This window comes from Petaurus breviceps, unplaced genomic scaffold (assembly GCF_028583685.1).
Source record: "Petaurus breviceps papuanus isolate PSGF00001 unplaced genomic scaffold, PetGlider_PUasm1.0 90925, whole genome shotgun sequence".
Lineage (NCBI taxonomy): Eukaryota > Metazoa > Chordata > Mammalia > Diprotodontia > Petauridae > Petaurus > Petaurus breviceps.
This window is the reverse complement of record NW_027187380.1, coordinates 21,805,073-21,833,016: the sequence shown is the minus strand read 5'-3', so window position 1 is coordinate 21,833,016 and position 27,944 is coordinate 21,805,073. Positions and strand designations below refer to the sequence as shown.

General features: G+C 37.0%; 1 long non-coding RNA gene across 1 annotated transcript; it reads right to left on the bottom strand.

The window, feature by feature from the left end:
- Positions 1-27,881, bottom strand: LOC138152588 (uncharacterized). Its single transcript, XR_011166138.1, has 2 exons — positions 27,718-27,881; positions 1-344 (listed from the first exon to the last, which is right to left on the bottom strand). It is a non-coding gene; the product is annotated as an uncharacterized lncRNA (long non-coding RNA).
- Positions 27,882-27,944: the final 63 nt, after the last annotated feature.

Genomic DNA, 27,944 nt, shown 5'->3' with positions numbered 1-27,944 from the left:
TTCAAAATAAAATGCATTTAATTAAACACCACTGCAAAATAAATGACAAGTAAAATTCACTCCATATGAAGAGTTCTACGCTTTCCCACAGATGAACAAAACACTGATGGGAGATGGAATGTGTGTGGCCAGGGAATATACATAGAAATGACTTAAGAATAGGGAACACTGTGTCCTGGGAACATGCATAGCCAGGGCAACTCACAAGCCTCGGGTAGTGTTCCCCTTGAAACATCTTTGCTTCTGGTGTTGCTGTTTGCTGGTCCCCTGTTGTGTCCACAGTTTGCAGAGTTGCTGATGTCACTGGATACTCTGGTGATATCCTTGAGTTCTGGATTGCTATCCTGAAAGTTGATACAGTGACTATCAGACAAGTATCAGCTTTATTAAGTGTCTACTACAAACCACATATAAGCTCTGGGTTGTCCTATGACAAGACTTCTCTACAGTTGCTTTTCTCTTTTGTCAACTTCTGATCTTCCAAGAAACTGATGATGCTATATATGGCCTCTTCCTTATGGTAAGTTGTCTCAAACACATAGTCTCACTTTCCCCACCTATCCCATCAGTTGCTAAATCTTATCATTCCCACCTCTTCAACATCTCTCATATGTGAGTCCTCTCAACTCACGTGGTGACCATATTAATTTTGTTTTATTGACCACACAGCAAAGGGGTTATCTGCTTTCTCTACTTAGTCAAGTAGAAGGGCTTTTTTCTTCATTGTGCAAGGAGTAAAAGGATTTTTTAAAGGGTCAGTGGCAAAGTACCGCATACTCTCCTGGTAATTTTAGGTCCACTTAGGACCTACCCACAAAACCATACAAAAAACAACAGTAGAAGCCTTCAAGCCTTAAGCGTGTTTTCTGATATACTCCCCTTTGTTTTTGTCTCAGCAGCCACTACTTTTTCCCAGTTCACTATTTGACTTAGGGATAAAAATTACCTTGAATTCCTTTAACTTCTATCATCCCTTCTTGGTACATGTGAATAACTGTGAGAGCTTCATTTAGCAAGAGTGAAAGCCTTTAGAAGAGGATGGTAATAGAATTCTTTATTCCTTTTTTTTTTTTTTTAAAGCAATTGGGGTTAAGTAACTTGCTCAAGGTTACATGGCCAGTTATTTCTGGGTGGGTGCTAAGTGTTGGAGCCCAGATTCGATCCCCAGGTCATTCCGACACTGGAGCTGGTGCTCTTACTCGCTGTGCTACCTGGCCACCCCAGAATTCTTTATTCTTAACAGTAATAACATGGTTGCTGTCTCTATATACAAATTTATGTTTGCTACACAAGTCTTTAATAAGTTGAGGACTATGGTTATATAAGCAGCAGAAATATCACAGCATAGGAGGCTTATCAAGGGAGTTTCCTGATCAACTTAGTGAACTCATAGGGAGATAAACTTTTGTTATGATGCTGATTGATTGAATTTTCCTGTGGAGAATAGTGACACATGCCCTGGTACTTCCTGGAGGATGTCTCTAAGGCTTTAGAGATGAAGGCTTTTTCCCCAAGATGAATTGGTTGGCTCATTGTCCTAAGGGACAGATATTGTGGGAGGGAATGCCCCCTTGTGTTACTCTATATAAACTCATCTTCATGGAGGACTTGAGTCTTTTTTGCCCATTTCGTCTTGTCTGCAAGATCTAGATAATGCAGTAGAATTAAAAGCATGTTTTTTCCCTCCCCTCATCAAGGAGACATTACTTGAAGTTTCAGGGCAAATTACACGGGAGACAAATGCTCCCATGTAGCAATTATGGAGAGAGGAACTATGTTGCCAAGTGCCCCAGAAATGGCCGCGTCTTGGCCTGAGATAGCAGCAGTCATGATAGTACTTAAGTATCTAGAATGCCCAGACCCATACTTAAAAGGGTCAGTGGCAAAGTAACACACACTCTCAACCACATGGTAGCCACAGTGAAGGCAAACATATTCTGCCTAATGTAAATTACTAAGCTCTAGCTTTCTGGAGACGTTTGAGAGTTTCATAGATTAGGAATCGAGCATACAGAAGAACAAAACAAAACAAAACATAGAAATACAGTGTTCCATAAACCCAAAGAGCATATATTCAGGTAAGGACAAAAAAGAAATGACAAAAACTTCTGGAAAAATTGGAAAGAAGACGGGTAGAAACTAGGTATAAATGAAGATCTCCCACTATATGGCACAATAAACTCCTAATGGATCAAGATATAAAAGATCACATTATTAACAAAGTATAGGAGCAAAAGTTTACACAAACAAAATCAATGCAGTTGAAATTTTTAAAAGAGAAATAATTAACTGAGAAAAAAATCTTTATACCAAGTTTCTTTAATAAAGATCTGATAACTAAGGCAAATAGGGAGTTGCTTCAAATATATTGGAATGACAATCTTTCCCCAACAGAGAACACTCAAAGGATATGAACAGATAGTTCTCAAAATGAAGAAATCAAAAATATAAATAGCTATACAAAAAATTCTCCAAATCAAATGAAAACAATTATCATTAGAGGAACTGTAGGAATACAGGTATACTGGTGCACTGCTGGTAGATCTATGAGTTGATTCAACCATTGTGGAAAGAAATTTGGAATCATGCCCCCAACGTCACCAAACCGTAAATACTCTTTGACCTAGCAAAGATACTACCAGCCTATATGCCAAAGAAATTAAAGAGAAAAATTTCCCTAAGCAAAATATTTATAGCAGCTCTTTTATTAACAAAGAACTGGAAATGAAAGGGTTAATCATAATGTGGGGAATGGCTGAATAAATTCTTGTAGATAAATATAATGTAATGTTGCACCTTAAGAAATGACAAAAGGAATGCTTTCAGAGGAACTTGGGAAGACTAGTAAGAACTAACACATAGAAAAGTAACCAGAGCCAGGAGAACAATTTATAGAATATCAACAATAGTGTAAAGAAAAACAACTCTGTGTTAATAACTAGTCAATGTAAATGGCCAGTCACTCCTCTAGAAGACTAATGATGAAGTATGTTATAGAGGGGTTATGAACTAAAGGTGTAGAACGAGACAGACATTTTGGGACATGACAAATGTGTGGATTTGTTTTACTTGAATATTCTTATACACTACAAGAATTGTTTCTCTTTTAGTGTGTGTGTGTGTGTGTGTGTATCTGAGAGTGGGTTGGGGGGAGAGATAAGAACTAGCAATAGAATTGCCAAATAAAGAAGAAAAGAGGGACATTGAAGAAGTTTTTAAAATGAGAGGGACATACAAAAAAGGGAGGAAAGGATGAAGAAAGGAAACAAACATTTATTAAGCACCCACTAAGAGCTAAGCCTTATGCTAAGCACTTTAAAAGGCTCATTTGATCCTCACCATAGCTCTGTGAGGTCGGTGCTTTTATTATTCCCATATTACAGTTGAGGAAACTGAAGCACAGAAGTTAAATAACTTGCCTGGGACACACAGCTGTGTCACACAGATGATATGTTGGAGGCCAAATTTGAGTACTCACTTATTCAGAAGGGAATATGAACAAGTAAGACTGTTTTGAAAGGAATATGTTGAATTTATTTTATATGTATATTTATATATATGTATAAATTTTTTAAAAGTAAGCCACACTTAATAGACATTTGAAGTTTTACATATAAATCCTCTTTTTCTGTTTTGTTTTATATATGGAAATGTTATTTCTGTGTGTTCATTAAGTTCAACATAAAAATTTTTTAGAAAAAAATTCAATGGAGGAAAACTTTGATAATTCTCAGTCTTTGACAGAGTAGTTCTTGAGAATTCATGGGTAGCAGCTAATCCCAGAATTAGGCCTTTTTGTGAAAAGGGGATTTCCTAGGCAGTATCTGTCTCAGAGGTTACCTCTCTAGCAACTCCAAGGTTAAAAGTCCTATAATCTGATTTACTTTTGCAAGAAGGGGAGTTCCTTTAGCTTCTTAGAAAGAGAAAGGGAATTTAGCAGTTGGCAGTTGAAGATGGAGAAGCAGGATGGCTCTTAAAGCTACATTTCTGGGGAACAAGAGATATGGATTTCACATCTAGTATTACTGTGAGTCAGGTCAGATGGGGTGGTTTTAATGGGAAGGGGATTACCAAGTGTTATTTCCTTATTGGAAAGTACAAGCCCTTGGGCAAATATTATCAGGCTAAAAGCCTTTATGCAGCTCTGAAGTTAATGGGAACTCCCCCAGAATTTTGGGGTACTTGTATATTCCCTTCCCAAGGGAATTCAAACTATAGTGTTGTGCTATGACTGTGGTATTCAGTAGAGTAGGAAGAAGAGTGTTGCTCTGCCAGTAACACCAAGTTACTTTTCTTTCCAAAAGATATAAAAATTACAGAGCAGTGATATGAGTCAGGAAGACCATAGGACACTGGTTTACTAGAAGAGGAAGGAAATTATATTGACTGTTTATGGACAGCTATGAGTCCTTTTATTTTTGCATCTTGTATGGAATGGAATACAGTGTCTCCTAGATATGCCATATTACTTTAAAAACTTTTGGGGTGGCTAGGTAGTACAATGAATAGAGCACTGGCCCTGGAGTTAGGAGGACCTGAGTTCAAATCCAGCCTCAGACACTTAACACAAAAACTAGCCCTGTGAGCTTGGGCAAGTCACTTAACCCCAACTGCTCTACCTTCCCCCCTCCAAAAAAGCAAAAAAAAAAAACCTCTTATAAAATCCAAAGAAGGGGTTCTTAACCTTTGGTGTGTGAACTTTTCATTTTTATTTTTTAATTTTCACAAGTATTTTGTTGTTGCTGAGTTCTTTCAATCATGTCAGACTCTTTGTGACTCCATTTGGGGTTTTCTTGGTAAAGATACTGGAGTGGTTTGCTATTTCCTTCTCTAGCTCATTTTACAGATGAAGAAACTGAGGCAAACTGGGTTAAGTAATTTGCCCAGGGTCACACAGCTAGGCCATGTTTGAACTTGAGAAGATGAGTTTCCCTTACTCCAGGCCCAGCACCATTCACTGTGGCACCTAGATGACTTGTTACAAGTATATTTCCATATAATGACTGGCATCCTTTGTAATTCTAGATATGTTATTTTATATGTCTGAAAACATTATTCTTATGATATTATATTCCAGAGGCTTCACCAAATTGCCAAAATTATCTATGATACAAAATGTTAGGAACCTCTGATCTAGGAGGGCCCCTTTAACTCACAAAAATGGGAACCTTGAGATATATTCATATATTTTCCCAGAGTACATTCTGGGTGAGGAAAAATCAAGTCAAATAAAGTAGTTATATATACATACATATGTGTGTGTATATTTCTATAGATAGAGACACATCTATATGAACATATGTGTGTGTGTATTTGTGTGTGTGTGTGTACACTTTTTTTTTTTGGTGGGAGGAGGATATACAAAGTTGAACTTGGTCCATAAAAATGTGGAGCATTGGGACTTTGGGCCATAGATTACAATAGTATTTTAATGCTTCTATGGGAGTCCTGGATGAGTACTCCTATCCAAATGTACCAAATGGTGATTCAGGATTTGTGGTAAAAAAAAAAAATATGATAGGGACAGTTAGGTGGCGCAGTAAATAGAGCACTAGCATTGGAGTCGGTAGGACCTGAGTTCAAATCCAGACTCAGACACTTAACACAAAAACCAGTCGTGTGACCTTGGGCAAGTACTTAACCCCAACTGTACTCCAAAAAGAAAAAAGAAAAAAATATGATAGGGAACAAGTCCTAGAATCTAGTTCAAGCAAGTCTATGTACTGCTTTAAAAATATGGCTTTTGGTTACATGCATTGCAGAAGGAAGCAAGTCCAGCGAGGGAATGTATATAGAGAGAAGTAATCAACTGAAAAGAAAGTGGAAAAAGAGCTCCAGCATGATTTTTTTTGCTGGGAGAAACCTTGAATGCAATTTTGAGGGAGAGTGGATTGGTGGATCCCAATTTAATAAAATTCTAAGTGTGGGCAGAAACAAATTTCTCCCTAGACTATCCTTGATAGTTCAGAAGAGGGTAGACTTGATTAATCCTTTAATTATAAATTTAATTTTAAAACTGTACTCCAAGTTAAAGGCAGCATGGAACAGTGACTAGAGTGCTGGGCTTGAAGTCAAAGAAACTTGAGTTCAAATCCCACCTCTGACATTTACTAGCTGTATGATTCTGGATCAATAATTTACTATCTATATACCTGTGGCAACTCCCTAGGATATAACAGCTAAATCTTAAAATTGCCATCTGTTTAGGTGAAGGAAGTTTGCTCACCAACAAACAGTGTCTGTGTGACTCAACATATTGCTTAACCTCTTCCAGACTGTTTCCTTATATGTAAAATAGAGATAATAATAATAATACCTCCCTCACAAGGCTGTTGTGAAGATTAAATGAGACAATCTATATAAGGTTCTTTGTAAGCCTTAAAATACCATATAAATGTCAGCTATTATTTTTCATTATAATTCTTTATAACATCATTAGGTGGGATGTGTTAGTTTAATATGAGATAATGGAAGTTTTGTGATTCACTAACCTTGTTATATCACAGAGAGTCAACATTTAGTAAAAAAAAAAGTAATAGATCATGTCTGTAATATCACACACTTATTGAATTCTTAATAAACTTTCCAAATCTCTGTGGAGTAGGTGGGACTCCTGTGTGGGAACCTTTGTCAAAATCCCTATATAATATAAATCTTTCAGAATCTGGAAAGAGGGAGCCACATCTCTATCCTAGGGTCAATCTCCTCTACCAAATGGCCAAATACATTTTTTTCTAAAACTATTTCAGATTTTTGGGTTTGTTCTTATGAACAATACTTTTTCATCTCAACCTGCTCTTATACTAGGAGGTCTACGTTTCCCTGAAATGGATCATTACCACATGAACACGACACACAATTCTATCAGGATCTTAAAAGCATCTCTATTTTTTTCTGAGGGAGAGGAATATATTCCTACTTGTTTCTATAGCTCTTGAGCCCTAACCAGTGTGCTTTTATTTGTATAGAATTAGTCACCTATTAATATTATGATACTATTAACACTTAAAAATAATTAATAACAAAGCTAGAGTAAGAAAAATTATAATATCATAGTTACTCAATATGAAGCAAATGAAAGAATAATAAAAACAATATAGTCATCAGTGTTAAAATATCCAACAAATACATTTGGTGTCAGAGGGGGAAGGTAGACAAACACTTACAGAAACTTAGCAGGAAGAAACATGTATATAAGGTAAACCCAACTTTAGATGATAGGCCTTGGTGTCCAAGAATTCAGGTGAATTTGGATCACACAAAACCATTTTTCTGCTAGTTGCTCTTCTTCTGTCTGGCATGTGCCATTCTCCTTTGGAGCAAAACTCTTCCTCTTTTGCTTTTGAACCAATGAAGCAGTGAGAATCTCTTTTCACAGCTACTCCCAATAAAGTGCTAAGGAAGATATTATATCTATTCAGTGACGAGCACTTCTCTTAAGCCAGAGAACTCCCAACATCCTCATATTTGTAAAGAACAGAGGGTACTGCTTCATTCAATCATCCCCAAGCCTCTTCTTACTGCATAGCAGAGCTCCCAGCAAAACTCTTCAGTTTGACTTGTGGGGCAATGCAGATAAGCTCATCTAACTTCACTGAACAGGAATTTCCTTTGTCCATTCAGTTCTAGCATCTTCTTATAAGAGCAAAGTTTACAGAAAAACTCCTGAAGTTGGCTCTCTGGGCAATATAGACAAGCTCAGCCAGCTTTACACTTGAGAGTATGTTTATTTGTTTGATAAGCTTTCAGGAAGTCAAGTCTCTTCTCATAGCAAAGACACTGAAAAGCCTGCCTTTTCCTCTGTGTTTCTCTTAGTCAAACCAGAGAGCACTGAAGAACAACCAGTGATCTTTGAGATGTTTCCCTTCTCAAGGTGTACATCGTGCTGGGGATGAAGGGTTGGTGGAGGGGACAATGAAATTCAGTTTGAGACATGGAATAGCTAGTTAGAGATGTGGGAGTAGAGGCCAGTATAGAGATTAGGGCTTGATAAAAGTTTTGGTTGAATTATGTGACTGGATTCAGAGATTTATGAAAAGAGTAAGAATAAAGGAAGTAAGTAGAGGCACTTATTATAACTGTCCTTTTTAAGGAGTTCAGCCAAAAAGGCAGGAGAGATATGAGACAATAGTTAGTGGGAATGGATGGATCAAGTGAGGGTTGTTTTTTTTTTTTTTTGACAGGAGAGATTTAGATATGCTTGCAGACAATAGGAAGTAGCCAGCAGACAGAGAGAGATTTAAGATAAAAAAGTGAGGATGACAGAGGAGACAATCTGTTGGAGAACATGAGTAATGTGAGGAACTGTGAAGTTAGGATATTTGAGAAAATACTGGTGTTTATGTTGAAATCCACTAAAGAGGGCAGAAGTTGATGAAAAGCAAAAGGTAAGCCAGGAACTGAACTCTGTGCGGAAAAAAACTTCCTGAACAATGGAAGACAGCAGCTACCAGAATTTTGATTGAGTGGTAGATATGGATTGAATGAATCTCAAAAGAGGAGAGGTTACTAAGTGATGGTGGTAAAGTAAAAACCTGGAAGTAGTAATAAGGAGCTAGGAGTATTCCAAGTCCCTGACCTTGACTAGTGAGTGAAGGGATTTGACTAAAAGTATAGCCAGTACTGGAAGGGACAGCCAGGGAGACTGTCATCAGGAATGAGCCAGGTCTTAGTGAGAGCTGAAAGATGGGAAAGGAAAAAATTTAAAATGAAAGTAAGTTTGTTGCCTATGAAGCAGGCATACCAGAGAGCTAGCTCTGTGGAAGGGATAGGTAGTTTTCAAGTGAGACACTGTAGGGGAGGTTGCTTGAGGGAAATGGGAATAAGGGATTGGGCAGTAGAGGACAGGAAAGAGGGTTCAGAATCACTGAGATGAGGAGGCTACAACTGGGGGAAATATATTAAATTTAAATTAAATTAAGAGAATGTCATTTGACTTAATACTTTGCAATTTTTCATTTTAGAATTATTTGTTCATATTCTTTGACCTCTTATCTATTAGGGAATTGTTTTGGTCTTTTATGATTGTTTTACTCTCCTATTTACCTTGAACATTCAACAGTTATCAGAGATAGTCGATTCAAAGATTCTCCCCCTCTCCCCAACAATCACTTCCTTTCTTATGCTATTTGCATTAATTTTGTTCATGCATACGCTTTTCAATTTCATATACTTGAAATTGTTTTATCTTTTGTGATTGCTTCAGTTCCTTGTTTGCCTAAGAATTAGTTCTGTAGTCATAACTGTGGAAGGCACCTGAAAGATGATTTTCTAAAATTTTTATAGTATAGTCTTAAAGAGGTTGTGTGTTCTATTGAATAGAGATCTGGCCTCTGAATCAGGAATACCTGGGTTCAAGTCCCACATCTGACACATACTGGCTGTGTAAATTAAAAAAAAAATACTGAACCTTTTCATTGCCCCCAGCAACTCTTCAATAGTATAAGTTACAGAGAAAGTACTATTCCACTTTGATAGAGGAAATTCTTCATCAGTAGCTCTCTACATTGATGAGATCACAGGTCTGTTTAAAGAAAAAAAGACCTTTCATATGCTCAAATATCAATTTGGAACTTATTCTCTTATATGGTATAGATATTGGTTTGAACCTAATTTCCACCAAATTGCTTTCCATTTTTCCCATTAATTTTCTAATTCTAAGAAACAGGGAGTTTTTCCTCAAGTAAATTATGTTCTGTGATTTATCAAGCACTATGATAGTGAGTTCAGCTGTTTCATTTTCTTCTTTACCTAGTGTATTTCATTGATCTCCTTTAAAATTTTTTTAGCTAATACTAAATAGTTTTTTATTATTATTGATTTACAGTATAATCTGAAGCATGGAAATGAGATTCTCCCTTCATTTCTTCTTTTTTTGAGACTGGTCATATTTTGTTCCCACAAATGAATGGTTATTATTTTCTGACTATAAAATACCCCATTGGTAGTTTGATTGGTATAGTACTATACTCTTTAAGTCAATTCAGATATTATCATCATTTTCTTATTATTATATTGTATGGCCTATGAAGTAAGATATTCCTCTAGTTAAGTAATTCTTTATTTTTTTAATTGAACAAAACTGTTTTTGGGTGTATTTTGGTACTTCAAATCTCAGATATTTTATGTATTTCATATTTATCTTGAACAGAACTTCCCCACCTATTATTTAATGGTAGATTTTGTTATTGCTACATGAAAACACTGGACTTTCTGTTTTGTTAATTTTGCATTTTGCTACTGTACTAAAATAAATGCACTGGTGGGGATTCCTGATTTATATAATAGAAGACTAGAACTAGTAGAAATCAGTTCCAGTATAAGAGGGGAAAGCCAAGAGGGGAAGCTATATAGGGAAAGAGGATACAGGCCAATGTCATTAGTGAATATTGTTTCAAATAAAATCCTGGGGAAAATATTCATAATATCATATCCAACAAGTTATTCACTATGATTAAGTTGATGTCCTTTCATGTGAAGTCATCATGTTGCTCTCCCCAGGGCAAAGCATCTCTGATGGGCAAGTTATTAAGCTGAACTCTCAGGTTCTGCTCCTCTCCATGGAAAGATTCTCTATTGTCAGGGTTAACTCTTTCATTAGTCCATAGCTTTCTCTCTTTTAGCTGATGCGATCAGAGGTTCTGTTCCTCAAAGCTGCTTTTGACCAAGAGTGACTGCCTCTGTATCCTTGTCTGTCTGGAGAGCATATAAGTCTGTAACTCCTCAGTTGTGGCTTTAACTCTTTAAAATTATGTCTCTATTCAAGATAGGATGTCTCCTTGTAAGTAAGTAGTTCTTTTACTAGATGATATAGCTATGAAAAAGAAATTGAGCAGAGATAAATTCTCTCTTTCCTCCCTGCACAGGTTGAATTCCCCAAACCTGTTGAAACAGCTTTAGCTATGCCTCGATGGGCATGGACAATATTTTTCTTGTCCAAAGCTAGGCTCCCTTTAATCCTTTAATTCCATCAATCAAAACTGTTTACAATTTGTTAATTGTGATATATATATATATATATATATATATTTGCCTTAATTTTTAAGATTTAATCTTTTATTATTTTGCACACATTTACTTGCTGATTTTCTAATTTTTAAAATTTGCATATTTATTAGTTTGTTAATCTTGTCCTTTCCTCATCTGTTAACATATGCTTCCAGGTATGTGAATTCTCCTCTCAAGACAGTATTAGTTCCACCCCAGATATTTTGGTGTGTTGTACCATCCTTTTCATCATCATGGTCTTTCACATAGCTATTTATTAATTTAATAATTCTTTTTTCTTTTCTTTTTGCTTTTTGGAAGGCAATTGGGGTTAAGTGACTAGTTTTTGTGTCAAGGGTCTGAGGCCGGATTTGAACTCAAGTCCTCCTGACTCTAGGGCCCGTGCTCTATTCACTGCACCACCTACCTGCCCCCATTTTAATTATTCTTTAACCCACTCAATATTCAAGATGTCATTATTAAGCCTCCACTTAAATCCATATATTTTGCTTGTTCTATTTAAACTACTACTTTTATTGTATTATAGTCTATAAAGGTATTTACTTTTTCAGTTTCTAAAATTATTCTGTGTTTAATAACATGATCTATTTCTATAAAGGTAGTATATGGTGGTGAAAAATACATATATTCTTTAATGATCCCATTTAGGAGATAACATAAGTCTTTAATCTCTAAATTTTCCAAGTTTGTTCAGTCCTATATATTACTTTTGTTTGTTTTTCTGTTAGATTTGTCCAACTCTGAGAGAGCAACATTTTTCCAATATACTTTTTGCAATTCCAGTTTTTTTCCTTTACAAACGTGGAGGCTATAACATTTAATGAATACTGTATATGGTTAGAATTGATACTTGCTCATTATCTAGCATAAAGTAATTTGCTCATTTATCTTTATTGGCAAGGTGAATTTATATTTTTGCTTTGTCTAATATCATGATTACAACTCCACTTTTGGATTTACCTTTTGTATAGTAAATAGGCTTCTAGTCTCTTATTTTGATTCTATATATGTTTTCTTTTTCTTTTTAGAGGTATTTCTTTTATGTAACAAACTAGCTTCTATTTTATTTTTCCAAATATACTATTCTTTTCTGTGATATTTTTTCAGCCTCAGGAATAATTTTGTCCCATTCAAATTTATTTTCCTTCATATTTTAAGGTCTTTCTTTTGGCTATTTGAAAAATTTGGTGTTTGTCACCGAAACTGACAAATTTGACTAATATATGACTTTTTTTGTGGTTGTGATTTGTAGATTTTCTAAGTTGATATTTAGAAGTTCTGAACAGTTTTCCTGTGCTATTTCCTACATTGTGGTGTTAAGATTTTTAATTTGTCATGTTCTTTGGGGAGATGTACAATTCTTAAATTTTCTCTGTACATTGTCAGTTACTCGGATTTATGTAGAATTAATGCTTTCTTTTTATATTTCTGCTAAATTTACTTCCATCTTAATATTTTAAAATTCTAAATCTGTTAATGTCTTCAATTTCTTTATTTTTCTATCATTATTTTTTGTAACCAAGTTATTAAAATGTCTCATTCAAAGTTCAATTTCCGACCTGCATTCATTACTAATTTCTTCTTTTATGGGTTTCATTTATGTTTTGAACCATTCCAGAGTTTCTTCTTGTTCTTTGCTCTCTGGGAAGGATGCAGATTCTTGTCTTTCAGCAGGCATTGGTCCATTTCCTCTGTATTCTATTTGTTAAGAAAGCTTTGTATTATCTTCCATGTTTTACTAATTTTTCTTTTTGGTTTTAAGATTCTGTTATCTGCTTTACACTGGGCTTTTATAGAGGTCTTTTCTTTTTGATATCTCTGGTGTTTTACCCTCCTTTTTTTTCTCCAACATTTTATTTTAGACTCAAATGCTAGAACATGAATAGAGAATAGAGGAAAGAAATAAAAACCTATCATAAACTTAAGTATTGGAGCTTAAATACAAAGTTAGAAAGAAATAAAAGCATGTCTCATGCATAGTAGAACATAAGAGAGGATTCAAAATATGTAACAAATTTTCATTTCAAGAAAGCCTATATGATAAATAATACTCATTGTGTTGAGAATTGTCCGTCTTTTCTTTGCTTCCTTGTGAGTTTTCATGTTTTCTGCCTTGCACTTTTTTACTTTGTTCTCTTTTCCCCTCCCCCCAAGCCTCACCCCCAAGGCCACAATGAAGTTTAGATATGTTTCTCTATAGCTATAAATATATACCCTCTTGTCATTCTCTGTCACTCACTTTCTGGCTCTTTCCTTTTTGCTAATGGATACATCCCCAAGGCTGGATGGCATGGCTACCTCAGATTCCTTAAATTGTGAGATAAAGACTTGGTCTGCCTGGGGTCTTGTCCTGAATCAAGTCAGCATGTTTTCAGGATGCCACATTGCTTCTTTGCTCATGATTCACTTGCCTGGACAGAATTTGCATCTGCCACTTCTAATGGGATGTGGGAAGGGTAAGAGTATTTGTGATAAGTTATTACAATTATGGGGGTCCTTAGAAGGACCCTATATAACCTATGAATTAGCTTATGTTCCTGTAGCAATAGAGTAAAGACTAGTTGGAACATTTACTGAGTAAGCACTTTAAACACGCAAGTTCCCTGGTGTAAATTAATAAGGATTTTACCATGTGGAGTTTCTACATTCTTTATCCTGTGGATTTAACTGAAATTAGCCCATATCTGGTATGTGATTCTTTTTATTGACGGGGGGGGGGGAGTTGGAGGGTTAAAGTTGACTAACCTACCATGAAGCTGATTTCATTACCTGGACATCCGATATTATTTATCCTTGCAAGGCAGACTGGTTTAGTAAATAGAAGGCTGGCCATGAAGGGAACTTGGTTTCAAGTACTGCCTCTGACACATACTAACTGTGTGACCATGGGCTCTTGCCATGCAACCTCTCACTGTTCTGGGCAATTCTCTTTCTCTCTCTTTTTTTTTTGGAAGGGGGATGGCAAGGCAATTAGGGTTAAGTGATTTCCAAGATCACATAGCTAGTAAGAGTCTTCCTGACTCCAGGGCCAGTGCTCTATTCACTGTACCACCTAATTGACCTAATCAATTCTCTTAAGTTATGAATTGCTGATCTACATAGGAATTCCCAACATTGGTCAGGACCCTCATTATTTAACTCTTATCCGTTACTTTTCTATTATTACTTTATGTGAGATCACTTTGTCAGAGGGACTGTAAGCTCCCTTGAGGCCAGAGAATTTGCCATTTGCCTCCTTGTACAACTCCTTCTCCCCTCTCCTGAGTTAAAATTATGTGTTCAATAAATGTTTGTTGACTTCACATTTATGTAAGACAGAATGAAGGATCATCAGTGTCTGTGGGCTGACATAAAATTCTTTCTATGTGAACCCTTGTGAGCCATGGGGTTATGATTGTACCTGAAAAGAGTCTCTTCCTCTATCCATTCTAGAGGGATGGAGCAGCTGAAATCTTGTCAGTGATGAGAGGCAATGTACAGGGTGATTGAGGCCCTGAGAGTGTGCTGCCACAAAAAACGAATAAGAGAGATCACAACAGCAACAGTGTATGGAGGTAAGGACTACTGCCAAACCATCCACCATCTTCCTGCTTAAGTGGCTTCTGCCATGGCAGTGACTAAAGACTGAGTCAGCTTCTCTGGGGTGTGACTAAGAAAAAGAATGAAGGGCTTCCAGTTCCAAGAAGGTACAATGATGAAGGAACCCTGTGAAGTCCTCCAAAATCCCCCTCCAAACAACTATAAACCCCCCTTAAACTGGATCTAGGAGCAAGGAAGTAGCTTGCCAGACTGGCAGGAAAAGTCTGTCTCACTGGGGTGGGAGTGGGGTGAGGTCCAAGAGCAGCAGCACCCAGGCAGCCAGCCTTACAGCAGGGGGCCTGCAGCCAGGCTCTAAGACTGAGGCAAACCATCAGTAAGGCCCTGCCCTCCTGCAAACCAGCAGCACCCCAGGCAAGTGAGCAGTTGGTATAGCACAACAAGGCCCAAAGCAACCCCACTCCCATCCCAAAGCTTGACCCCATTGGTGACCAGTTGTTAAGCCCTACCGCAGGTCTGGCCAACAGGGAGACCCCACCCCTGGGGCCTACCAACAGAGAGACCCTGTTTCCAAAGCAACCTAGCAGCTGCGCCCCACACTTGGGCAGACCAACAACAAGATGCCTCCTTCAGGGTCAGCCACCTGTAATGGGAATGCAAATTTGGAAGATCTTCCCTGCCCCTAGGCTAAAGTGCACCTGAAGCCTGGGGTGGGAGGCTTGTTTTTCAGTAGATACTTTTTGATTGGCCAGTGGGTCAATAAGGTTGTTACATTCTCTGAGGCAGGAGAAGGCTATATAAGCCCTGATGTGAGGCTTTGTTTTGGGGGCTCACTTTGAGAAGTGTTCTGTGATTTGATCTGTATTCTGGGAAGCCGTTGTCCAGGGCCCCTCCGGCTTTGAAAAACCCAGATGTTGAAACACAGATGTTGATTGGGTATGGATGTAATGGCTGGACAGTTTGGAAAGCTGTCTACTTGATCTGTTTCTGTCTTGATAATTCTGCCTATATATTCTGAAGTTTGGGGTGCTGACCTTTTTCCCCTGAACAAGGTAAACGATATATGTCTGACTGATTAAAGTAAGCTTGTTAACCCATTTTGAGTTGCTTTCCTTTATCAAAGCAGATCCAAGAACCTGTATTGCTAGCAGCCACCCTGGGAATGCTGGGGTGCTTGCTGCTACACCACCACAAAGACTCTGTTACCACAGCAACCCAGCAGCAAGGCTCCACTCCTGAAGCAGGCCAACATTGAAACTCTATACTCCAGGAAAGCCAACTAGGAGGTCTCATCCCCCAATACAAGTCAGAAGGGAAGCCTACCCTCCAGAGAAAACAAGCAGTTAAGTCTTGAAACCCAGTGAAAGTCAGCAGTAAGACCCAGAGCCTCAGCACAAAAAGCTTGGGACAATGCGGGACCAGAGCCTATACCTTATATAAAAATATCAAGTGACAAAAAGAGACAGGAAAAAATGGGCAAATTTTTTAAAAAAGAGCTTGACTATAGAAAGTTATTATGGTGATAGGGAGGACCAAGTCATAAACTTAGAAGAGGACAATAATGTCAAAATGGCTACATGTGAAGCCTTAAAGAGAAATGTAATTTAGTCTCAGGATCAAAAAGAATTCCTGAAAGAGTTTAAAAAGGATTTTAAAAGGCAAATTAGAGAAGTAGAAGAAAAATGGGAAAATAAATGAAAGTAATGCAAGAGAATCATGAAAAAGTCAGTAACAAGGGAAAAGATCTACAAAAATTTACCAAATTCAACCTAAAAAAAAATTGATCAAATGGCCAAAAGTACAAAAAGCTCCCTGAAGAAAATAATTTCTTAAAAATTAGGATTGAACAAGTGGAAACTAATGACTCTATGAGACATCAAGATATGATAAGACAAAATCAAAAAAGCAAAAAAAAAAAGAAAATGTTTTTCATTAAAAAAAAAAACACCTGACCTATAAAATAGATCTAAGAAAGATAATGTAAGAATTATTGGACTCTCTGAAACCCATGATTAAAAAAGAATGGCTTGACAACATCTTTCAAGAAATTATCAAAGAAACCTGTCCTAATATATTAAAACCAGAGAGCAAAATTGAAACTGAAAGACTCCACCAATCACCATTTGAAAGAGATCCCAAAAGGAAAACTCCCAGGAACATCACAGACAAATTCCAGAGTTCACAGATCAAGGAGAAAGTATTGGAAGTAGCCAAAAAGAAACAATTCAAGTATCATGGAACTATTATAGTTAAGATTACACAGGATTTGGCAGCCTCCACATTAAAGAACTGGAGTTCTTGGAATATGATATACTGGAAGGCAAAGGAGTTATGAATACAATGAAGAATCACCTACCCAGCAAAATTAAATATAATACTTCAGGGGGAAAAATAGATATTTAACGAAATAGAGAACTTCCAAGCATTTCTAATGAAAAGAATTGAATACGAAATTTGACCTCCAAATACAAGACTCAAGGGAAACATAAAAAGGTAAAAAAACAAACAGGAAAAATAAATCATAAGAAATTTAGCAAGGTTAAACTGTTTATATTTTTATATAGCAAGATATTTGTAACTCTTAAGAACTTTATTACTTATATGAGCAATTGGAAGGAGTGCAAGTAGACTGAGGGTGCATATATAATGTAATTATGATGGGATGATACCCTAAAAAACAAAATAAAGAGGTGAGGAAGAAAATTGCCCAGAAGAAAAAGGAGGGGAGAGATTGAATGGGGGTAAATTATCCTACATAAAAGGAGCATGAAAGAACTATTATAAAGCAGGGGAAGATGGGTGGTGGTGGTGGTAGGTGAAGCTTAAACCTTATTCTCATCAAAAATGACTCAAAGAGGGAATAACATACATACTTAGTTGGATATTAAAATATCTCCTACTCTATAATGTAGTAAAAAGGGATGGGGATAATAGAAAGGGTAGGGAGGACTGATAAAAATGGAGGGTATATTGGGGAAGGTGATCAGAAAGAAAGCACTTGTAAAGAGGGAATGGGTGGGGTGTAAGAGAGAGGGGGGATAAACAAGCAAAAAATAGCATGAGGGGAAATACACAATTAATTATCATAACTATAAATGTGAATGAGATGAACTCACTCATAAAATGGAAGCAGATAGCAGAATGGATTAAAAAGCAGAATCCTACAATATGTTGTTTAGAAGAAACACATTTGAAATAGAAAGTTACACACAGAGCAAAGGTAAAAGGCTGGAGCAGAATATATGCTTCAGCTGAAGTAAAAAAAAAAGCAGGGGGAGCAAAACTGATCTCAGACAAAGCAAAAGCAAAAATAGATCTAATTAAGAGAGATAAGGAAGAAAACTACATCTTATTAAAAGGTACCATAGACAATGCAGTAATATCAATACAAACTCTCTAGCTTTGAATCCATGCCAAAATTGATAAAGTCAGTTATTGTATAAGTCATTTATTATTCATTGTTATTTTGTTGCCATCTTTCTGAGATTGTATTGTGTTTCTAAAAGTCTATTTAGTTAAGTGAATTGAAGAAACATTTTTGAAGTAGGAATAGTATTACAGCTATTTAAGAAAAATCTGAATTTCGTATTTCATGTGTATTGGGTTTTTATGTTATAAAATTGGTTAATTTAAAACATATTTGGGTGACAAACAGGCAATAATAATGTTGATATTTCATTTAAAATTTTGGCTAAATTATGTAATTTGGAAAAATTATGAATTCTGATGTTAAAAACAATTTTCTTATTACTATTCTGAAGCTGTTGAGTCATCTAAGGATATAGATGTATGTGTTAACCTGGATGTATGTGAATATAAAATGTCTTGGGAAATTTATATTAGGAGTATTTTTACACCAAATTAGTTTTGGGTGATTCCCATATTTGAAGGTTTATTTTATAAATATTATGTTTGTCAACCTTAAGTGAAACCCTTCTTAGGTGTGAGGTTTGTGTCAATGGCTATGGGATGAACGATTTTCTATGGAAAGCAATTTGGAAATTACTAAATTAAGATCACCAGATTAGTAATTACTTGATTTTTGGTTTAAAGTTTAAATTTAAGTACATCATAATTTTTCTGATATTGTTACTGGTAAACTGGTATTATGAATGTTATAATAGAAGCAGTTTCTCATGTGCTGTTAAATTAAGAATTATACTGTTGGAGGAACAAGAAAATGATGGTGGATGAAATACTCTGACCATGTCAGAATATCAGTTATGCTATTCTGAAATGTTGCAATTCAAGAAATCATATACTTTCAAGTTTTTGTTTTTTAAGTTTCAATTTATAAATCAAGTATTTACAATAGCATGCTTGGGAAAAACTACTTATTGGTAATTATTCGAAGAAAAGACCCTGTGAATCCTCTTCTAAGTTTTGTAAAGCCTAGAATATGGAAATGAGGGCTTAGATGTCTCAGGAAACAATTTGTGGGCAGAGTCCTGAAACCCTTTCCCAAAAAAAGAGGGGGGAAAGAGGTTAGGGTTTGTCCCTGCACCTGGCTTCAGCCACGTTTTAGCCACTGGCTATAGACCTAGCCCCATATGAAGCAGAGACAGATCTACTCAAATGATTTTGGGTCCCAGCTATTTACAGGGGGGAATGATTGGGTGCTTGGAATGATGGAGTACTTAGGTACCTGATATTTAGGTTAATCAGAGTTACTTTAGTTGAGAGAAAAGAAAGACACCATTTTTAACACCAGGTTAATTCAAACTGTCTTTAAAGTCTATTTATGAAAAGCTGAACAAAGCAGATGAGAAGTTAAGGGGACAAATGGGGTTCATCCAGGCCCTCCTGTTTCAGATAGTTGATATCAGTTTTAGAAGTATGTTGAGAGAGCATGAGGACGTTTTGGGAAAGCAGAAAGATTTGTAACTTGAGTTTGTAATTAATAGCTCAATCAAATTTTAGATGGCCCTATCTGAAGGACACTAGTCCATATTTATTTGTTATTTAATAATTTGAGGTACTGCAAATTTTACTATTTTTCTAAGCCTTGATTACAGGGGTTGTCATAAAAGCCGATAATGGGATGGCAGAGGCTGAAGGCTTCGAACTGTTGAAGGTGGATGTCTGTGCTTGGAAAAGTTTGGGGACAACCTTGGACACTGCCCAGGTGGGATCTCTCTGACTTTCCCAATTGTGCCTTTTCTTTCTGAAAAGGAAACCTCCCATCTATTTATGCCTAAAGCCGCTGGTGACTACCTGAATGACTAGAGGAGATGACTCATGCCTGGAATCAAACAAGGCTAAGGAAGTTTTCCTTCTGGCAAGGTTTATGACATTGTCCCTCTTTTATTCTTATAGCAAATTCACTGAGAAGTAATATTCAGGGCCAAATAAATGAATAAATATAGAGGTAACATCCTTCAAAGAAGGAGATGATTAGTAATAAGGCAAAAAAGTAATGAAATAGATGCCTGATTGACCAGGATAGTGAAGTCTGAAGAGAGCAACAGGATCAGACTAGATGACACCTGGGATTAAACACAGATGCATAAAATTGGCTTTAAAAACTTCCTATTATGTGAATTCATGGTTTGAGCATGTTTGAGAGTAAGATCAGAGGTATGGATTTTGGATTTTAGCACAAAGATTGTATAAGATAGTGGTAAGGGTGAAGCTAATGTTAATTTGTTAATGCATCTGTCTGATAATTTTACAAAGGGCAGATGAAATAAATTTTTTAAAAAAAGGTTTTACATATTTTAAAGGACTCCTATACCAGGTACAGGATTTAGGAAAGGTAGAAATAGCAAAGGATAAATAAACTGAAAATTCTCTGTTGTTTCAAAATATGGCACTAATCTTAAGTAATTGTACTAATTTATATTAAGTCAAAGTTATCTGGTCATCTCTAGATCTGAACTGGAGAAGCAAAACTCCTTTTTAAATTCTATAATTACATGAGGCATCTGGGATTTAAAAGTGTTGCTTAAATGAAATACGTCACTGGGTACAAGGAATTGTATGTTAGTTATGATTCTTGTATAGTTTGCATGTAAGTTTTCTTGGTTATCTTGGTGACATGTACGTGACTTAATGTGATTATGTCATTTTGTAAAATTGTGGAAAAAAACCTCATTGTATTAACTGAGCCTAGCCCTGTGTGGCTAAGAAAACAGAACTATTTGTTTGAACCTAGTCTTGCATGGCTAGAAAACTGGACCTTTATATGTGAAATTGTGTTTATGGGAGCTCTTGTATTGTATATTTGAACTCTAGTCATCTAAGGATCCTCCCCTGAGCCTTGGAATCTGAAAAAGACGACATCAGATGCAGACAGCTTTCCCAAGAATCTGGACCTGACCTCTATCGGGACAGCTTCTTTCCTGGAGAAATTCAACTAGAGGACCGATGGAAAAATGTGGCTCCCTCCTCTTCCTTGAGACTATGGCCTTGGTTATAGGAAGTCCCTATTAGCTGTTAAATTGCTAATTGTCAGAGACCCCCGCTTCCATCCTTTGGGAACAGAATTGGATAACCTAGATGATGTGGCCCCAGCCATGTCAGAGGTTTGACATACCTACAAAGAAAAGCAGGGAATGTTGAGCACAACCCCACCTTCCATTCCCTTAATTGATCTGTAAGCAGGTATTTTAGCATAACTTCACCCTTCCCTTCCCCTAATTGATCTGTAAACAGGAATTTCAGCACAAACTCCACCCTTTCCTCTCCTAATTGATCCATGGGTTGGGGTTTCAGCCTAGGGTAAAATCCCTGCTCCGTTCTTCCCCGTCTCCTGCCCCGCCCCCACTGGATGTTCCCCATCTCCACCCATTCTGGGTTCCCTGTACCTCAGCCTAGGAAAAACTTCAAGGGCCTGGGAAATTCAAATATATACTGACCAATCACTGATTGTAGTTTCAGCTTACGTAACCTGACTATTGTAATCTCTTTAAAAACTGGCATATTGTTCATGCCAATTCACTGTCTGATTTGGGTATGCGACCCCGGCAGTCCCTCGGTAATAAAATCCACTTCCAATTTTAATCTTGGGGATCTTCTGTCCTTCTCCTTTAGCCCTACAACATCAGGGTGTATATATATATATATATATATACACACACACACACACACACATATATATATATATATGTATAGCCTTCTCCTGGCTCAGAGAATTTAACAATCCTCTTGACCCACTGCCCAATCACAAAGCAACAAGGTGTGGGTATTCCTGAAAAACAAGCCTCCTGCCACAGGCTCCATATGACCACATTCAGCCTATTTGGGGGCAAAGTATATTTTCAAATCAAGGAAAGTTCTTAAAGTCACGTAACCCTATCAAAGGGCCTAGGGACAGTGAAGATCTTCAGATTCCCATTCCCATAACAATCATCACCTCTATTTTTTTCATATAGTATCAGAAATGTTAGCTACAGCAATAAGAGAAGAAAAAGAAATTAAAGCAATTAGAATAGGCAATGAGGAAACAAAACTATCATTTTTTACAGATAATATGTTATACTTAAAAAATCCTGGAGAATCAACAAAAAACACTTGAAATTATCAACAACTTTGGCAAAGTTGCAGGATACAAAACAAACACACACAAATCATCAACATTTCTATATATTAACAACAATGTCCAGCAGCAAGAAATAGAAAGGGAAATTCTATTTAAAATAACTATAGACAATATAAAATACTTGGAAGGCTGCCTGCCAAGACAAACCCAGGAACTATATGAACACTACTATAAGACACTTTTCACACAAATAAAGTCAAATCTAAACTATTTGAAATATATTAATTGCTCATGGGTAGACTGAATCAATATAATAAAAATGACAATTCTTCCTAAGTTAGTCTATTTATTCAGTGCCATACCAATTGAACTATCAAAAATTATTTTACAGATTTAGAAAAAAAAACTACAAAATTCATCTGGAAGAACAAAAGGTACAGAATATCAAGGAAATTAATTAAAAGGAATACAAGAGAAGGTGCCCTGCCATACCAGATCTTATAAAATGGTACTGTAAAATGGTAAATATTAAAAAAATCTGGTACTGGCTAAGAAATAGAGTGGTGGATTAGTGGAATAGATTAGGTACAAATTACATTATTGTAAATGACCATAGTAATCTAGTATATGATAAATCCAAAGATCCGACCTTTGGAACAAAAACTCATAAGTTGACAAAAACTGCTGGGAAAATTTGAAAATGGTATGACAGAAACTAGGTATGGACCAACATCTCACCTCATATACCAAGATAAGGTCAAAATGGGTACATGATTTACACATAATGACTGATATCATAATTAAATTAAGAGACCACAGAGTAGTTTTTCTGTCAGATTTATGAACATGGGAAGAATTTAGGACAAAAGAAGATATAAAGAGAATTATAAAATGTAAAATAGATAATTTTGGTTATATATAATGAAATATTATAAATTTAAAATTAAATAAATATGTATCTATATAATTGGAAAATCTTTGCACAAATATATCTAATATAACCAAAATGAAAAGAAAAACATATAATTGGGCAAAACATTTTTTTCCAGCAAGTATCTCTGATAAAGTCTTCACTTCTCAAATATGTAGAGAACTGAGTCAAATTTATTTTTATTATTATAATTTTTTGCAAAGCAATTGGGGTAAATGACTTGCCCAAAGTCACACAGCTAGTGTCAAGTGTCTGAGGATGGATTTGAACTCAGGTACTACTGACTCCAGGATCAGTGCTCTATGCACTTTATCATCTAGCTGCTCCCAAATTTATAAAAACACAAGTCATTCCCCAACTGATAATTGGTCAAAGGATATGAACAGGCAGTTTTCTGACAAAGCAATCAAAGCTATGTATAGTCACATGAAAATATGCTCTAAATCACTATTGATCAGAGAACTGCAAATTATAACAATTCTGAGGTATCACTTCACACCTATCAGAGAGGCTAATATGACAAAAAAGTAAAATGTTGGATGCTGGAGGGGATGAGGGAAAACTGGAACACTAATGCACTGGAGTTGTGGAGTTGTGAGCTAATCCAACCATCCTGGAGAGCAGGATGATTTCAGAAAAACCTGGAAAGATTTACACAAAATGATGCACAGTGAAGAGAAAAAAACCAGGAGAATGTTGTGCATTGTAACAGCAACATTATTTGATGAAGAATTGTGAGTGACTTCACTATTCTCATTAATACAAAGATCCCAAAGGACTAATGAAGTACACTACTGTGATAGTAATGGCAATTAAAGATTCCCCTGTATTGGCTTGGTTTTCAAACTGATTGTGTTAAAACCCAGAGCTTGTTAATCCCACCTGTGGGATGGACTTGTTGATGTGAAAAGAAAGTCCTGAACTGGGAGGAGCTGGTGATGTAGATTTGGAGAGACAAGAGAGAGGCAGAAGAACTTTTTGGAAGCAGCACCTCGTGGAGGCAGAGAGAGAGAGAGACTGAGAGAATTATTGTTTTGCCACTTTGAATCGCCCTGGACTTTTGAGACCTGCCCCCTGAGCTGCCAAGGACTGAGGAGACATGGCTGTTTTGCTGGTACTTTGTCTGTCTGTTTTGATGTTGTTTTGCCAGATTTGTCCACTGGTGAAAGACAGTCCTGTTGAAGAAGTCCTGGAACCTGGCTGTTCGCTAAGAAGCCCTGAGACTGTCCTGCAGACAGAGAGTGAATACTGTCCACTGGTGAAGGACAGTGCTATTGTTGCAGGGGTCTGGGAACCTTTCTGTTGGTTCAGAAGCCCTGAAGAAGGATTTTCTTGTTGTATGTTTACAGAAATCCTGGGAGAGGGCTTTGCTAATGTGTTCAGGGGTTCTAGGACTGTTCTACAGACAGAGGATGAATTAATGAAGGGACTGGCAATGTATCTTGTGGCCTTGCTAAGCCTTGTCTCCCCAGGAACTAAGATTGCTGAGAACTTGCCTGGTGTCAAGATGAAGAAAAGACCTCCATTTGGGTATTAAGTGCTGTGTTTAAACTTGATGTAACTCTGGGGTAGATTCAATTGAGATCCAGGGGTGGGGAACTTTTGACCTTTTTGTGCTCTGTGATTGACAAATGAAGGTATAGCCTAGGGGTGGAGAAGTATTTAGACCAGGGACTTTGTAATTGATTGAAAGATTGGAAGGTCCTGGGGTGGGGTAGTACTTGGAGATTATTTAATCACACTTAGTAAATGCTGTATTTTGAATGATGTCATGTTTTGATCTTCTCTGTTCTTGGTTGGTCACTGAATAAAATGGAGAGCACCTATGCTGGTATTTTGAACCTTGGGAAGTTGCCTTTCTTTTGGCATTACATTACAACTACCCACCTCTGGAGAAAGAACTGATATTGATTGAATACAGACTAAAGCATGCTATTTTTCACTCTTTTTCTTCTAGTCTTTTTGTACAAAATGACTAATAAGGAAATATCTTACATAATTGCACAGGTATAATCTATATCTGATTGCTGGGGAGGGGAGTAAAATTTGGAACTCAAAACTTTAAATAAAAATGTTAAAAAAAGAATGGAACAAGCTCCTGGGGCTCTGAGCATTGCATTGCCACAGCTATAGCCACTGTCTTTGCCAGAGGTGAGATGTAGGACCTCCCTGAGTTACTGCAGCAAAGATTGTTGAAGTCTTCATTTTCTGGGAATTATATCAATGTGAAATTTTGTCTCCCTTCTACTTCCTGGAGAGAATGGAGATCCATTCCAAAGCTTATCTTTGTTTCTTTTAAAGTTTATATGTAACCTGTTGGCTTCTTCCTGGATTCTCTTTCTGCCACCAGAGACCTCTTCCTGAAGAGAATCTGGAAACTCAAGTCCCCTCTATTGAAACTGAAAGCCGGAAGAACTAGGATCTTTCCTGTCCTAAGCTCTCACAAACACAGCCCCTCACCCAGGCTCAGAGCATCAAGTAATCATTCTCCATCAAGGAGAGTCTTAAGCAAATAGATTTGAGCCCCAGGTTATATGCTTTTCACGTTACTGTTCATCCAGTCTCTGAAAGCTGGTATTAAGATAAAGCTGAGGTTAACCAAGTGCATTATTGGTCTATGTATATTTCTTTAGCACAAAGGCAGTTGAGAGGGAGGTTAAAGGGAGCTACACAGAAAAAGAAGGAAAATCTTAATCTTTGGGATGACCCCAGCTGGCTCTTTAAAATGAACCAAAAAGATTTTTTATTAATATATTATTATTATTCTCCCCAAAGGGAAACAAGCTACGTAAATCAGTACCATCCTGGATTCCCCTAGACACAAATGAGTTAGCAATGTTAAGATGCAAGATAAGTAAGTTTTCTCCCCAAACTCCTCAGAGGCAGTGGCCTCAGGCAACTAAGTTTCCCTTCCTACTATCCTTTCATTTTCCCACTCTTCTCCTTCCCTGGATGGGGCTGCTTCTGTCCACTGGAGGGTAAGAGTTGAATGGAGAGTAGAGTGTTAGCTTAATGCCTCCCAACCCCAGCCATGGGTATATGCATCTCATTTCCCTTACATTGTATCATTTAAAGGTCTCAGAACTATAGATTTTAAAGTGGAAAGGCAAAGGCATTGAGTTTCCCTCCAGTTAGTGTTTTGGTTTGGCTGAGACATATTTTGAGTAAAGAAGTGAGCAACCACCAATATTTATTACTTGAATGATTCAATGACCTGCAATTTCATCTGCGTGGGAACTCTCTCCACTACACAGAACCCCCTTTTCTAATTAGTAGAAAGTCTCAAAGGGTTGCTATGGGAAGAATTCATTACCCTACCGACAATCTGGTGATGAGTCTCTCTGAATTTAGTTAGACTGGTGATGAGTCTCTCTGAATTTAGTTAGGCTAGTTTTGGGGGGCGGACCTGTTAATAGTAGCTAATAATATGGCATTCTCGGGCTATCAAAGCACTTTATCTCATTTGATCTTCACTACAATCCTGTGAAGTGGGTGCTGTTATCAACCCCATTTTATGGATGAGAAAACTGAGGCTGAGAGAGGTTAAGTAAATTTTCCAAGGTCACAACAGTCAAAAGTATCTGTTGACTCAAAGTCCAGTGGTCTATCCACTACATCAATTTTTAAAGCTTCAACCCTCCTGGCAGAGCCTTCAGTGACCTTGGGTCACCTTCATGCCACCCCTAAGGCACGGATGGACTTTTAGGAGTGACCTCCAAATCTAAGGGCAGAAGGAGAAAGAAAGGTACATCTTTAACTTAACTTTAAAATATATTATGCTATGATGTCAGGGTTACAAATCTGCCATACATTTTTATCTTTCATCCTCACACACAACAACCTTGTAGTGGAGGTGCTATGCTTATTAATATGTCAGAGATATTAATATTCCTTATTCATATTTTGGCAGATAAGGAAACTGAGGCTGAATGAAGTTAAATGACAACCAATTATAAAGCCAGAGGGGTGTCAGAAATCATCTGAATTCTTAACTTGGAATCCACAGGTTTCAAAAAAAGATTTCAGAGGTTCCATGATGTTGAACAGGGGGATATACTTATTTCCACTAATCTCTAATTGAAATTTAGCATCTCCTTCAGTTATGAATGTAGCAACATAACATTATTCAGAGAAAATATCCATAGCTTCAAGGCCCATGACACCAAATAGGTTAAGAGGCCAGGAATTAATTCTAGTCCAACCTCCTGATTTTACAGATTAGGAAACAGATCAAACGATTTGCCTACAATCAAAAATGCTATTTAAGAAGTAGATCTGGGTTTCAAACCCATATCCTCTGGCTTATAGTCAAAAATTTTTCTGCTAACCCTGGTATCTCTCATTTGAATCTGGAGCTGTTTCTACCAGAAGGCCTGCTGCTCAGCAGAAAAGTTTTAAATTTTGATATATAGTTTTAATCTCTACAAACTTTCTATGTAATCTTGCAGTAAAGTTCCCACAATGACCCTTGGATGTTCAAACTCCAGTTCTTGGTAATAGCCTCCCTGGAGAGATAAACCGACTTTATATTTAAGTGGCTTGGTGGCACACCTCCTTTCTTTCATTTCGCAACATCAACCTAAATTTCGTTCTTCCTCAGTTACAAAAACAGCCATTATGTCTGAAAAGGGAAGAACGAAGGTGCAAGGGGACAAAAAAGATAGAAATTGCCCAATAAGTGTTTGTTCCAGGACTCCTACTGGCACCTGAATACCCAAACTGACTTTCTACAAAGAGCCAAGTGCCACTACCTTCTGCTTACCCTTCAGATGTAGTTGTTGGAGACTTTTGTGTTCCTTTAGTCATGGCTCACTCTGACCATCTGAAACAGACTGGCTTGCTTGCCTGCGTGAAGTTTTTGTAACAACTACACAAAGAACCTGGTGATTTGAAAGACCCAGGTTCCTTAAAAGCGCGCTCCATTAACTCTCCCAGGAACTACATTACCCACCTGCCTCTGCGTTCTTTGCAGGAAGGACGTCTGCGCAC